At 65.8% G+C, this 13,019-nt stretch overlaps 10 non-coding genes across 10 annotated transcripts; all 10 read right to left on the reverse strand.

Annotated features, from left to right (window-relative positions):
- Window positions 1-433: 433 nt before the first annotated feature.
- On the reverse strand, window positions 434-552 carry LOC149990090 (5S ribosomal RNA). Its single transcript, XR_016508924.1, has one exon. It is a non-coding gene; the product is annotated as a 5S ribosomal RNA (ribosomal RNA).
- A 1,550-nt stretch (window positions 553-2,102) lies between these two features.
- On the reverse strand, window positions 2,103-2,221 carry LOC149990091 (5S ribosomal RNA). The gene has a single exon (XR_016508946.1). It is a non-coding gene; the product is annotated as a 5S ribosomal RNA (ribosomal RNA).
- An 809-nt stretch (window positions 2,222-3,030) lies between these two features.
- LOC149990092 (5S ribosomal RNA) lies at window positions 3,031-3,149 on the reverse strand. Its single transcript, XR_016508925.1, has one exon. It is a non-coding gene; the product is annotated as a 5S ribosomal RNA (ribosomal RNA).
- Window positions 3,150-4,701: 1,552 nt separating this feature from the next.
- On the reverse strand, window positions 4,702-4,820 carry LOC149990093 (5S ribosomal RNA). The gene has a single exon (XR_016508941.1). It is a non-coding gene; the product is annotated as a 5S ribosomal RNA (ribosomal RNA).
- An 809-nt stretch (window positions 4,821-5,629) lies between these two features.
- Window positions 5,630-5,748, reverse strand: LOC149990094 (5S ribosomal RNA). The gene has a single exon (XR_016508926.1). It is a non-coding gene; the product is annotated as a 5S ribosomal RNA (ribosomal RNA).
- A 1,551-nt stretch (window positions 5,749-7,299) lies between these two features.
- LOC149990095 (5S ribosomal RNA) lies at window positions 7,300-7,418 on the reverse strand. Its single transcript, XR_016508942.1, has one exon. It is a non-coding gene; the product is annotated as a 5S ribosomal RNA (ribosomal RNA).
- An 809-nt stretch (window positions 7,419-8,227) lies between these two features.
- On the reverse strand, window positions 8,228-8,346 carry LOC149990096 (5S ribosomal RNA). The gene has a single exon (XR_016508927.1). It is a non-coding gene; the product is annotated as a 5S ribosomal RNA (ribosomal RNA).
- Window positions 8,347-9,908: 1,562 nt separating this feature from the next.
- Window positions 9,909-10,027, reverse strand: LOC149990097 (5S ribosomal RNA). The gene has a single exon (XR_016508943.1). It is a non-coding gene; the product is annotated as a 5S ribosomal RNA (ribosomal RNA).
- An 809-nt stretch (window positions 10,028-10,836) lies between these two features.
- LOC149990098 (5S ribosomal RNA) lies at window positions 10,837-10,955 on the reverse strand. Its single transcript, XR_016508928.1, has one exon. It is a non-coding gene; the product is annotated as a 5S ribosomal RNA (ribosomal RNA).
- A 1,549-nt stretch (window positions 10,956-12,504) lies between these two features.
- Window positions 12,505-12,623, reverse strand: LOC149990099 (5S ribosomal RNA). The gene has a single exon (XR_016508947.1). It is a non-coding gene; the product is annotated as a 5S ribosomal RNA (ribosomal RNA).
- Between the last annotated feature and the right edge of the window lie 396 nt (window positions 12,624-13,019).

Consider the following 13,019-nt stretch of genomic DNA (forward strand, 5'->3'; position numbering starts at 1 on the left):
GCGCGGGGCTGCGGCTACCGAGGCCGGCCTCACAGGGCCTCTGGGTGGGGGCCAGGGGCCGTGGTCCGGGGGCCGGGGGCCGTGGTGAGGGTCGGCGGTGGGGCGGGGGGCCTTCCCTCTCTCTGTCCCGGGGGCTCGGGCCCCCTACGACGACTGGGGACCTCCTCTCTCGCGAGTGAGTCTGGGAGACACGGCACCTCTTAACCAAGAGGTGCCCTGAGGCGGCGCGGATTCCCCTATGGCCCGGGCGGTGGCCTCCGCGGCGCCGGGGCGGGAGGGTGGTGCGGGGGGTGGGGGCTGGGGGTGGGGGGCGAGTCGGGAGGAGCTGGTCACCGTCCCGGGCAGGGGGTGGGGGTGGCGGGGTCCCGCAAGGAGCAGGAAGAGGAAAGCAGCCGAGCCGGCGGCTGCGGGCAAAAGGACGAAGCGGCCAAAAAGCCTACAGCACCCGGTATTCCCAGGCGGTCTCCCATCCAAGTACTAACCAGGCCCGACCCTGCTTAGCTTCCGAGGTCAGACGAGATCGGGCGCGTTCAGGGTGGTATGGCCGTAGACGCGGGAGGCGGCTTCCAGAGGCCTCAAGAGCCTGTGCCTCGCCTCCAGGCCCCTCTCCCCTGGGGCGCGCGGCTGGGCCGCGCCCCGCTCTGTGAGCTGCGACACCCCCGTCCCGCCCCCACCCCCCCCACCCCACCACCCCCGCTGAGCCCTCCACCTGCCCCCTGCCCCACCTGCGCAGGTTCCAGCGGGCAGGGCGAAGGCACCTGCGTCGCACAGGGTGACGTTTCCTCCCCGCCGAGCTGAAGTAGGGGCGTGCCCTGCCCCGGTGGGGGTGGGTGGCGTGGACAGAGCCCCCACCCCGTAGGATCGCGAGGAGGGGGCGTGGAGGGCGGTAACGGGGCCCTGGCGGCAGCGGCCTTCCCAGGCACCTCCCCCCAGGGGGCGCTGCTGGGGCTGCCGGGGCCGGCCTCGGATCGTTTTGCTTCCAGTGAAGCACGCTTCATATACGTTTTGTTTTCTTCATCACCTCTTTTTATTGTGGTTCCATTAGACGTGCCCCGAAGCCTCCCCCACGGCCCCACGGCGGCCTGCCGCCCGCCTCCACCCCCGCCCAAACACACACCTATGTGTGGCATAGGTTTCTGACCCCATGTTCTCAGATCTCAGACACCGTCGTCATCTTGCGTGTGTGTGTCCGCGCGCGCGTGTGCGTTTAAGTGGTCTCGGCGGGCATTTCCACGGCTCGCACGATACATGTATTCCACGAAGGAATGCCAGAGACAAGGATGCCTCACAGTTAAGACCGAACCCCAACGCGGCTACGCACTGACAATGCACTGCGCTCAGAGTCATTTTCACGTACGAGCTTCCAAACTCCCTACCAGTCAGTAAAGTCACTTTCCCGCCATTACTAACGGGGGGGGGGTGGGGGTCGGGGTGGGGGTCGGCGGTGGGGGCGCGAGAAAAACCCTTTAGAAGCTAGCGAGGAGGAGAAAACTTGCTGGAAAACCTTCGGGTCTGCGCGGCCCAAACAAAGACAGAGTGACAACACCGTGTCCATAACCGTGTTCCTTAAGGTATTTCAGACGCACCCCTGACAGCTCCGGGAAGCGCATTCGTAGCTCCATGGCCTCGTGTATTTAAGTTCCCTTCACTGAAGCGACACTGCACCTATTGCGCCAAGTGAACTGGGACCAATGTGCTTAGAAAGGTGGCACTCAGCGTAGAACTGGACACAACGGCTGATGACAGGTGCTTGAAAACGAGGCTCTCACGGAGAGCGCCAAATGCGTGGCCTGCGAGTATTTTGTCCGTCCGCTTGCTTCTGAATTTGGAGGCCCTTGTGGCCCTTGCAGGCCTACGTAGAGAAGCCAAGAGTAAAACCCCTGACAAAAAGGAAAAAAAAAAAAAAAAAAGAGATCTTAGGATGAGAGATAGAAAGATGGGCCCCGTCATAAGTTTCACTGACCACGGGGAGTGGAGAGGGGCGGGTCCCCCTCCTGGGTCTGGAGAGCTCCACCTGGAGCAAGAAGATGAAAGCGCCCTGGCCCGGCGACAGGGGGCGGGTGACAGGTGGGCTGGGGGCCGAAGGAGAGGCCTTCCAAAAAGCCCAACGGCACCCGGTATTCCCAGGCGGTCTCCCATCCAAGTACTAACCAGGCCCGACCCTGCTTAGCTTCCGAGATCAGACGAGATCGGGCGCGTTCAGGGTGGTATGGCCGTAGACGCAGGAGGCGGCTTCCAGAGGCCTCAAGAGCCTGTGCCTCGCCTCCAGGCCCCTCTCCCCTGGCGGCGCCAGGCTGGGCGGCGCGTCCGGGGCGCGCGGCCGGCCGCGCCCCTCTCTGGGACGCTGCCCCCGAGCCCTCCACCTGCCCCCTGCCCCACCTGCTCAGGTCCCAGCGGGCAGGGCCAAGGCACCTCCCCCGGAGGGGACGTTTCCTCCCTGCCTAGCTGAAGAAAGAGCCTGCCCTGCCCGATGGGGAGCACAGAGACCCCAACCACCACCACCACCACCCCCACCAGCACCACCAGCACCACGACCACCGGGGACGGCGGGGAAGGGGCAGGGGCGGCGGCGGCCTTCCCCGGCCCCTGCCCCCAAGGCGCGGGGCTGCGGCTACCGAGGCCGGCCTCACAGGGCCTCTGGGTGGGGGCCAGGGGCCGTGGTCCGGGGGCCGGGGGCCGTGGTGAGGGTCGGCGGTGGGGCGGGGGGCCTTCCCTCTCTCTGTCCCGGGGGCTCGGGCCCCCTACGACGACTGGGGACCTCCTCTCTCGCGAGTGAGTCTGGGAGACACGGCACCTCTTAACCAAGAGGTGCCCTGAGGCGGCGCGGATTCCCCTATGGCCCGGGCGGTGGCCTCCGCGGCGCCGGGGCGGGAGGGTGGTGCGGGGGGTGGGGGCTGGGGGTGGGGGGCGAGTCGGGAGGAGCTGGTCACCGTCCCGGGCAGGGGGTGGGGGTGGCGGGGTCCCGCAAGGAGCAGGAAGAGGAAAGCAGCCGAGCCGGCGGCTGCGGGCAAAAGGACGAAGCGGCCAAAAAGCCTACAGCACCCGGTATTCCCAGGCGGTCTCCCATCCAAGTACTAACCAGGCCCGACCCTGCTTAGCTTCCGAGGTCAGACGAGATCGGGCGCGTTCAGGGTGGTATGGCCGTAGACGCGGGAGGCGGCTTCCAGAGGCCTCAAGAGCCTGTGCCTCGCCTCCAGGCCCCTCTCCCCTGGGGCGCGCGGCTGGGCCGCGCCCCGCTCTGTGAGCTGCGACACCCCCGTCCCGCCCCCACCCCCCCACCCCACCACCCCCGCTGAGCCCTCCACCTGCCCCCTGCCCCACCTGCGCAGGTTCCAGCGGGCAGGGCGAAGGCACCTGCGTCGCACAGGGTGACGTTTCCTCCCCGCCGAGCTGAAGTAGGGGCGTGCCCTGCCCCGGTGGGGGTGGGTGGCGTGGACAGAGCCCCCACCCCGTAGGATCGCGAGGAGGGGGCGTGGAGGGCGGTAACGGGGCCCTGGCGGCAGCGGCCTTCCCAGGCACCTCCCCCCAGGGGGCGCTGCTGGGGCTGCCGGGGCCGGCCTCGGATCGTTTTGCTTCCAGTGAAGCACGCTTCATATACGTTTTGTTTTCTTCATCACCTCTTTTTATTGTGGTTCCATTAGACGTGCCCCGAAGCCTCCCCCACGGCCCCACGGCGGCCTGCCGCCCGCCTCCACCCCCGCCCAAACACACACCTATGTGTGGCATAGGTTTCTGACCCCATGTTCTCAGATCTCAGACACCGTCGTCATCTTGCGTGTGTGTGTCCGCGCGCGCGTGTGCGTTTAAGTGGTCTCGGCGGGCATTTCCACGGCTCGCACGATACATGTATTCCACGAAGGAATGCCAGAGACAAGGATGCCTCACAGTTAAGACCGAACCCCAACGCGGCTACGCACTGACAATGCACTGCGCTCAGAGTCATTTTCACGTACGAGCTTCCAAACTCCCTACCAGTCAGTAAAGTCACTTTCCCGCCGTTACTAACGGGGGGGGGGGGTGGGGGTCGGGGTGGGGGTCGGCGGTGGGGGCGCGAGAAAAACCCTTTAGAAGCTAGCGAGGAGGAGAAAACTTGCTGGAAAACCTTCGGGTCTGCGCGGCCCAAACAAAGACAGAGTGACAACACCGTGTCCATAACCGTGTTCCTTAAGGTATTTCAGACGCACCCCTGACAGCTCCGGGAAGCGCATTCGTAGCTCCATGGCCTCGTGTATTTAAGTTCCCTTCACTGAAGCGACACTGCACCTATTGCGCCAAGTGAACTGGGACCAATGTGCTTAGAAAGGTGGCACTCAGCGTAGAACTGGACACAACGGCTGATGACAGGTGCTTGAAAACGAGGCTCTCACGGAGAGCGCCAAATGCGTGGCCTGCGAGTATTTTGTCCGTCCGCTTGCTTCTGAATTTGGAGGCCCTTGTGGCCCTTGCAGGCCTACGTAGAGAAGCCAAGAGTAAAACCCCTGACAAAAAGGAAAAAAAAAAAAAAAAAAAGAGATCTTAGGATGAGAGATAGAAAGATGGGCCCCGTCATAAGTTTCACTGACCACGGGGAGTGGAGAGGGGCGGGTCCCCCTCCTGGGTCTGGAGAGCTCCACCTGGAGCAAGAAGATGAAAGCGCCCTGGCCCGGCGACAGGGGGCGGGTGACAGGTGGGCTGGGGGCCGAAGGAGAGGCCTTCCAAAAAGCCCTACGGCACCCGGTATTCCCAGGCGGTCTCCCATCCAAGTACTAACCAGGCCCGACCCTGCTTAGCTTCCGAGATCAGACGAGATCGGGCGCGTTCAGGGTGGTATGGCCGTAGACGCAGGAGGCGGCTTCCAGAGGCCTCAAGAGCCTGTGCCTCGCCTCCAGGCCCCTCTCCCCTGGCGGCGCCAGGCTGGGCGGCGCGTCCGGGGCGCGCGGCCGGCCGCGCCCCTCTCTGGGACGCTGCCCCCGAGCCCTCCACCTGCCCCCTGCCCCACCTGCTCAGGTCCCAGCGGGCAGGGCCAAGGCACCTCCCCCGGAGGGGACGTTTCCTCCCTGCCTAGCTGAAGAAAGAGCCTGCCCTGCCCGATGGGGAGCACAGAGACCCCAACCACCACCACCACCACCCCCACCAGCACCACCAGCACCACGACCACCGGGGACGGCGGGGAAGGGGCAGGGGCGGCGGCGGCCTTCCCCGGCCCCTGCCCCCAAGGCGCGGGGCTGCGGCTACCGAGGCCGGCCTCACAGGGCCTCTGGGTGGGGGCCAGGGGCCGTGGTCCGGGGGCCGGGGGCCGTGGTGAGGGTCGGCGGTGGGGCGGGGGGCCTTCCCTCTCTCTGTCCCGGGGGCTCGGGCCCCCTACGACGACTGGGGACCTCCTCTCTCGCGAGTGAGTCTGGGAGACACGGCACCTCTTAACCAAGAGGTGCCCTGAGGCGGCGCGGATTCCCCTATGGCCCGGGCGGTGGCCTCCGCGGCGCCGGGGCGGGAGGGTGGTGCGGGGGGTGGGGGCTGGGGGTGGGGGGCGAGTCGGGAGGAGCTGGTCACCGTCCCGGGCAGGGGGTGGGGGTGGCGGGGTCCCGCAAGGAGCAGGAAGAGGAAAGCAGCCGAGCCGGCGGCTGCGGGCAAAAGGACGAAGCGGCCAAAAAGCCTACAGCACCCGGTATTCCCAGGCGGTCTCCCATCCAAGTACTAACCAGGCCCGACCCTGCTTAGCTTCCGAGGTCAGACGAGATCGGGCGCGTTCAGGGTGGTATGGCCGTAGACGCGGGAGGCGGCTTCCAGAGGCCTCAAGAGCCTGTGCCTCGCCTCCAGGCCCCTCTCCCCTGGGGCGCGCGGCTGGGCCGCGCCCCGCTCTGTGAGCTGCGACACCCCCGTCCCGCCCCCACCCCCCCCACCCCACCACCCCCGCTGAGCCCTCCACCTGCCCCCTGCCCCACCTGCGCAGGTTCCAGCGGGCAGGGCGAAGGCACCTGCGTCGCACAGGGTGACGTTTCCTCCCCGCCGAGCTGAAGTAGGGGCGTGCCCTGCCCCGGTGGGGGTGGGTGGCGTGGACAGAGCCCCCACCCCGTAGGATCGCGAGGAGGGGGCGTGGAGGGCGGTAACGGGGCCCTGGCGGCAGCGGCCTTCCCAGGCACCTCCCCCCAGGGGGCGCTGCTGGGGCTGCCGGGGCCGGCCTCGGATCGTTTTGCTTCCAGTGAAGCACGCTTCATATACGTTTTGTTTTCTTCATCACCTCTTTTTATTGTGGTTCCATTAGACGTGCCCCGAAGCCTCCCCCACGGCCCCACGGCGGCCTGCCGCCCGCCTCCACCCCCGCCCAAACACACACCTATGTGTGGCATAGGTTTCTGACCCCATGTTCTCAGATCTCAGACACCGTCGTCATCTTGCGTGTGTGTGTCCGCGCGCGCGTGTGCGTTTAAGTGGTCTCGGCGGGCATTTCCACGGCTCGCACGATACATGTATTCCACGAAGGAATGCCAGAGACAAGGATGCCTCACAGTTAAGACCGAACCCCAACGCGGCTACGCACTGACAATGCACTGCGCTCAGAGTCATTTTCACGTACGAGCTTCCAAACTCCCTACCAGTCAGTAAAGTCACTTTCCCGCCGTTACTAACGGGGGGGGGGGTGGGGGTCGGGGTGGGGGTCGGCGGTGGGGGCGCGAGAAAAACCCTTTAGAAGCTAGCGAGGAGGAGAAAACTTGCTGGAAAACCTTCGGGTCTGCGCGGCCCAAACAAAGACAGAGTGACAACACCGTGTCCATAACCGTGTTCCTTAAGGTATTTCAGACGCACCCCTGACAGCTCCGGGAAGCGCATTCGTAGCTCCATGGCCTCGTGTATTTAAGTTCCCTTCACTGAAGCGACACTGCACCTATTGCGCCAAGTGAACTGGGACCAATGTGCTTAGAAAGGTGGCACTCAGCGTAGAACTGGACACAACGGCTGATGACAGGTGCTTGAAAACGAGGCTCTCACGGAGAGCGCCAAATGCGTGGCCTGCGAGTATTTTGTCCGTCCGCTTGCTTCTGAATTTGGAGGCCCTTGTGGCCCTTGCAGGCCTACGTAGAGAAGCCAAGAGTAAAACCCCTGACAAAAAGGAAAAAAAAAAAAAAAAAAGAGATCTTAGGATGAGAGATAGAAAGATGGGCCCCGTCATAAGTTTCACTGACCACGGGGAGTGGAGAGGGGCGGGTCCCCCTCCTGGGTCTGGAGAGCTCCACCTGGAGCAAGAAGATGAAAGCGCCCTGGCCCGGCGACAGGGGGCGGGTGACAGGTGGGCTGGGGGCCGAAGGAGAGGCCTTCCAAAAAGCCCTACGGCACCCGGTATTCCCAGGCGGTCTCCCATCCAAGTACTAACCAGGCCCGACCCTGCTTAGCTTCCGAGATCAGACGAGATCGGGCGCGTTCAGGGTGGTATGGCCGTAGACGCAGGAGGCGGCTTCCAGAGGCCTCAAGAGCCTGTGCCTCGCCTCCAGGCCCCTCTCCCCTGGCGGCGCCAGGCTGGGCGGCGCGTCCGGGGCGCGCGGCCGGCCGCGCCCCTCTCTGGGACGCTGCCCCCGAGCCCTCCACCTGCCCCCTGCCCCACCTGCTCAGGTCCCAGCGGGCAGGGCCAAGGCACCTCCCCCGGAGGGGACGTTTCCTCCCTGCCTAGCTGAAGAAAGAGCCTGCCCTGCCCGATGGGGAGCACAGAGACCCCAACCACCACCACCACCACCCCCACCAGCACCACCAGCACCACGACCACCGGGGACGGCGGGGAAGGGGCAGGGGCGGCGGCGGCCTTCCCCGGCCCCTGCCCCCAAGGCGCGGGGCTGCGGCTACCGAGGCCGGCCTCACAGGGCCTCTGGGTGGGGGCCAGGGGCCGTGGTCCGGGGGCCGGGGGCCGTGGTGAGGGTCGGCGGTGGGGCGGGGGGCCTTCCCTCTCTCTGTCCCGGGGGCTCGGGCCCCCTACGACGACTGGGGACCTCCTCTCTCGCGAGTGAGTCTGGGAGACACGGCACCTCTTAACCAAGAGGTGCCCTGAGGCGGCGCGGATTCCCCTATGGCCCGGGCGGTGGCCTCCGCGGCGCCGGGGCGGGAGGGTGGTGCGGGGGGTGGGGGCTGGGGGTGGGGGGCGAGTCGGGAGGAGCTGGTCACCGTCCCGGGCAGGGGGTGGGGGTGGCGGGGTCCCGCAAGGAGCAGGAAGAGGAAAGCAGCCGAGCCGGCGGCTGCGGGCAAAAGGACGAAGCGGCCAAAAAGCCTACAGCACCCGGTATTCCCAGGCGGTCTCCCATCCAAGTACTAACCAGGCCCGACCCTGCTTAGCTTCCGAGGTCAGACGAGATCGGGCGCGTTCAGGGTGGTATGGCCGTAGACGCGGGAGGCGGCTTCCAGAGGCCTCAAGAGCCTGTGCCTCGCCTCCAGGCCCCTCTCCCCTGGGGCGCGCGGCTGGGCCGCGCCCCGCTCTGTGAGCTGCGACACCCCCGTCCCGCCCCCACCCCCCCCACCCCACCACCCCCGCTGAGCCCTCCACCTGCCCCCTGCCCCACCTGCGCAGGTTCCAGCGGGCAGGGCGAAGGCACCTGCGTCGCACAGGGTGACGTTTCCTCCCCGCCGAGCTGAAGTAGGGGCGTGCCCTGCCCCGGTGGGGGTGGGTGGCGTGGACAGAGCCCCCACCCCGTAGGATCGCGAGGAGGGGGCGTGGAGGGCGGTAACGGGGCCCTGGCGGCAGCGGCCTTCCCAGGCACCTCCCCCCAGGGGGCGCTGCTGGGGCTGCCGGGGCCGGCCTCGGATCGTTTTGCTTCCAGTGAAGCACGCTTCATATACGTTTTGTTTTCTTCATCACCTCTTTTTATTGTGGTTCCATTAGACGTGCCCCGAAGCCTCCCCCACGGCCCCACGGCGGCCTGCCGCCCGCCTCCACCCCCGCCCAAACACACACCTATGTGTGGCATAGGTTTCTGACCCCATGTTCTCAGATCTCAGACACCGTCGTCATCTTGCGTGTGTGTGTCCGCGCGCGCGTGTGCGTTTAAGTGGTCTCGGCGGGCATTTCCACGGCTCGCACGATACATGTATTCCACGAAGGAATGCCAGAGACAAGGATGCCTCACAGTTAAGACCGAACCCCAACGCGGCTACGCACTGACAATGCACTGCGCTCAGAGTCATTTTCACGTACGAGCTTCCAAACTCCCTACCAGTCAGTAAAGTCACTTTCCCGCCGTTACTAACGGGGTGGGGGTGGGGGTCGGGGTGGGGGTCGGGGTGGGGGTCGGGGGTGGGGGCGCGAGAAAAACCCTTTAGAAGCTAGCGAGGAGGAGAAAACTTGCTGGAAAACCTTCGGGTCTGCGCGGCCCAAACAAAGACAGAGTGACAACACCGTGTCCATAACCGTGTTCCTTAAGGTATTTCAGACGCACCCCTGACAGCTCCGGGAAGCGCATTCGTAGCTCCATGGCCTCGTGTATTTAAGTTCCCTTCACTGAAGCGACACTGCACCTATTGCGCCAAGTGAACTGGGACCAATGTGCTTAGAAAGGTGGCACTCAGCGTAGAACTGGACACAACGGCTGATGACAGGTGCTTGAAAACGAGGCTCTCACGGAGAGCGCCAAATGCGTGGCCTGCGAGTATTTTGTCCGTCCGCTTGCTTCTGAATTTGGAGGCCCTTGTGGCCCTTGCAGGCCTACGTAGAGAAGCCAAGAGTAAAACCCCTGACAAAAAGGAAAAAAAAAAAAAAAAAAGAGATCTTAGGATGAGAGATAGAAAGATGGGCCCCGTCATAAGTTTCACTGACCACGGGGAGTGGAGAGGGGCGGGTCCCCCTCCTGGGTCTGGAGAGCTCCACCTGGAGCAAGAAGATGAAAGCGCCCTGGCCCGGCGACAGGGGGCGGGTGACAGGTGGGCTGGGGGCCGAAGGAGAGGCCTTCCAAAAAGCCCTACGGCACCCGGTATTCCCAGGCGGTCTCCCATCCAAGTACTAACCAGGCCCGACCCTGCTTAGCTTCCGAGATCAGACGAGATCGGGCGCGTTCAGGGTGGTATGGCCGTAGACGCAGGAGGCGGCTTCCAGAGGCCTCAAGAGTCTGTGCCTCGCCTCCAGGCCCCTCTCCCCTGGCGGCGCCAGGCTGGGCGGCGCGTCCGGGGCGCGCGGCCGGCCGCGCCCCTCTCTGGGACGCTGCCCCCGAGCCCTCCACCTGCCCCCTGCCCCACCTGCTCAGGTCCCAGCGGGCAGGGCCAAGGCACCTCCCCCGGAGGGGACGTTTCCTCCCTGCCTAGCTGAAGAAAGAGCCTGCCCTGCCCGATGGGGAGCACAGAGACCCCAACCACCACCACCACCACCCCCACCAGCACCACCAGCACCACGACCACCGGGGACGGCGGGGAAGGGGCAGGGGCGGCGGCGGCCTTCCCCGGCCCCTGCCCCCAAGGCGCGGGGCTGCGGCTACCGAGGCCGGCCTCACAGGGCCTCTGGGTGGGGGCCAGGGGCCGTGGTCCGGGGGCCGGGGGCCGTGGTGAGGGTCGGCGGTGGGGCGGGGGGCCTTCCCTCTCTCTGTCCCGGGGGCTCGGGCCCCCTACGACGACTGGGGACCTCCTCTCTCGCGAGTGAGTCTGGGAGACACGGCACCTCTTAACCAAGAGGTGCCCTGAGGCGGCGCGGATTCCCCTATGGCCCGGGCGGTGGCCTCCGCGGCGCCGGGGCGGGAGGGTGGTGCGGGGGGTGGGGGCTGGGGGTGGGGGGCGAGTCGGGAGGAGCTGGTCACCGTCCCGGGCAGGGGGTGGGGGTGGCGGGGTCCCGCAAGGAGCAGGAAGAGGAAAGCAGCCGAGCCGGCGGCTGCGGGCAAAAGGACGAAGCGGCCAAAAAGCCTACAGCACCCGGTATTCCCAGGCGGTCTCCCATCCAAGTACTAACCAGGCCCGACCCTGCTTAGCTTCCGAGGTCAGACGAGATCGGGCGCGTTCAGGGTGGTATGGCCGTAGACGCGGGAGGCGGCTTCCAGAGGCCTCAAGAGCCTGTGCCTCGCCTCCAGGCCCCTCTCCCCTGGGGCGCGCGGCTGGGCCGCGCCCCTCTCTGTGAGCTGCGACACCCCCGTCCCGCCCCCACCCCCCCACCCCACCACCCCCGCTGAGCCCTCCACCTGCCCCCTGCCCCACCTGCGCAGGTTCCAGCGGGCAGGGCGAAGGCACCTGCGTCGCACAGGGTGACGTTTCCTCCCCGCCGAGCTGAAGTAGGGGCGTGCCCTGCCCCGGTGGGGGTGGGTGGCGTGGACAGAGCCCCCACCCCGTAGGATCGCGAGGAGGGGGCGTGGAGGGCGGTAACGGGGCCCTGGCGGCAGCGGCCTTCCCAGGCACCTCCCCCCAGGGGGCGCTGCTGGGGCTGCCGGGGCCGGCCTCGGATCGTTTTGCTTCCAGTGAAGCACGCTTCATATACGTTTTGTTTTCTTCATCACCTCTTTTTATTGTGGTTCCATTAGACGTGCCCCGAAGCCTCCCCCACGGCCCCACGGCGGCCTGCCGCCCGCCTCCACCCCCGCCCAAACACACACCTATGTGTGGCATAGGTTTCTGACCCCATGTTCTCAGATCTCAGACACCGTCGTCATCTTGCGTGTGTGTGTCCGCGCGCGCGTGTGCGTTTAAGTGGTCTCGGCGGGCATTTCCACGGCTCGCACGATACATGTATTCCACGAAGGAATGCCAGAGACAAGGATGCCTCACAGTTAAGACCGAACCCCAACGCGGCTACGCACTGACAATGCACTGCGCTCAGAGTCATTTTCACGTACGAGCTTCCAAACTCCCTACCAGTCAGTAAAGTCACTTTCCCGCCATTACTAACGGGGGGGGGGTGGGGGTCGGGGTGGGGGTCGGCGGTGGGGGCGCGAGAAAAACCCTTTAGAAGCTAGCGAGGAGGAGAAAACTTGCTGGAAAACCTTCGGGTCTGCGCGGCCCAAACAAAGACAGAGTGACAACACCGTGTCCATAACCGTGTTCCTTAAGGTATTTCAGACGCACCCCTGACAGCTCCGGGAAGCGCATTCGTAGCTCCATGGCCTCGTGTATTTAAGTTCCCTTCACTGAAGCGACACTGCACCTATTGCGCCAAGTGAACTGGGACCAATGTGCTTAGAAAGGTGGCACTCAGCGTAGAACTGGACACAACGGCTGATGACAGGTGCTTGAAAACGAGGCTCTCACGGAGAGCGCCAAATGCGTGGCCTGCGAGTATTTTGTCCGTCCGCTTGCTTCTGAATTTGGAGGCCCTTGTGGCCCTTGCAGGCCTACGTAGAGAAGCCAAGAGTAAAACCCCTGACAAAAAGGAAAAAAAAAAAAAAAAAAGAGATCTTAGGATGAGAGATAGAAAGATGGGCCCCGTCATAAGTTTCACTGACCACGGGGAGTGGAGAGGGGCGGGTCCCCCTCCTGGGTCTGGAGAGCTCCACCTGGAGCAAGAAGATGAAAGCGCCCTGGCCCGGCGACAGGGGGCGGGTGACAGGTGGGCTGGGGGCCGAAGGAGAGGCCTTCCAAAAAGCCCAACGGCACCCGGTATTCCCAGGCGGTCTCCCATCCAAGTACTAACCAGGCCCGACCCTGCTTAGCTTCCGAGATCAGACGAGATCGGGCGCGTTCAGGGTGGTATGGCCGTAGACGCAGGAGGCGGCTTCCAGAGGCCTCAAGAGCCTGTGCCTCGCCTCCAGGCCCCTCTCCCCTGGCGGCGCCAGGCTGGGCGGCGCGTCCGGGGCGCGCGGCCGGCCGCGCCCCTCTCTGGGACGCTGCCCCCGAGCCCTCCACCTGCCCCCTGCCCCACCTGCTCAGGTCCCAGCGGGCAGGGCCAAGGCACCTCCCCCGGAGGGGACGTTTCCTCCCTGCCTAGCTGAAGAAAGAGCCTGCCCTGCCCGATGGGGAGCACAGAGACCCCAACCACCACCACCACCACCCCCACCAGCACCACCAGCACCACGACCACCGGGGACGGCGGGGAAGGGGCAGGGGCGGCGGCGGCCTTCCCCGGCCCCTGCCCCCAAGGCGCGGGGCTGCGGCTACCG

Source organism: Furipterus horrens, unplaced genomic scaffold, assembly GCF_987537825.1.
Source record: "Furipterus horrens unplaced genomic scaffold, mFurHor1.1.pri manual_scaffold_28, whole genome shotgun sequence".
NCBI classification, from domain to species: Eukaryota; Metazoa; Chordata; class Mammalia; order Chiroptera; family Furipteridae; genus Furipterus; species Furipterus horrens.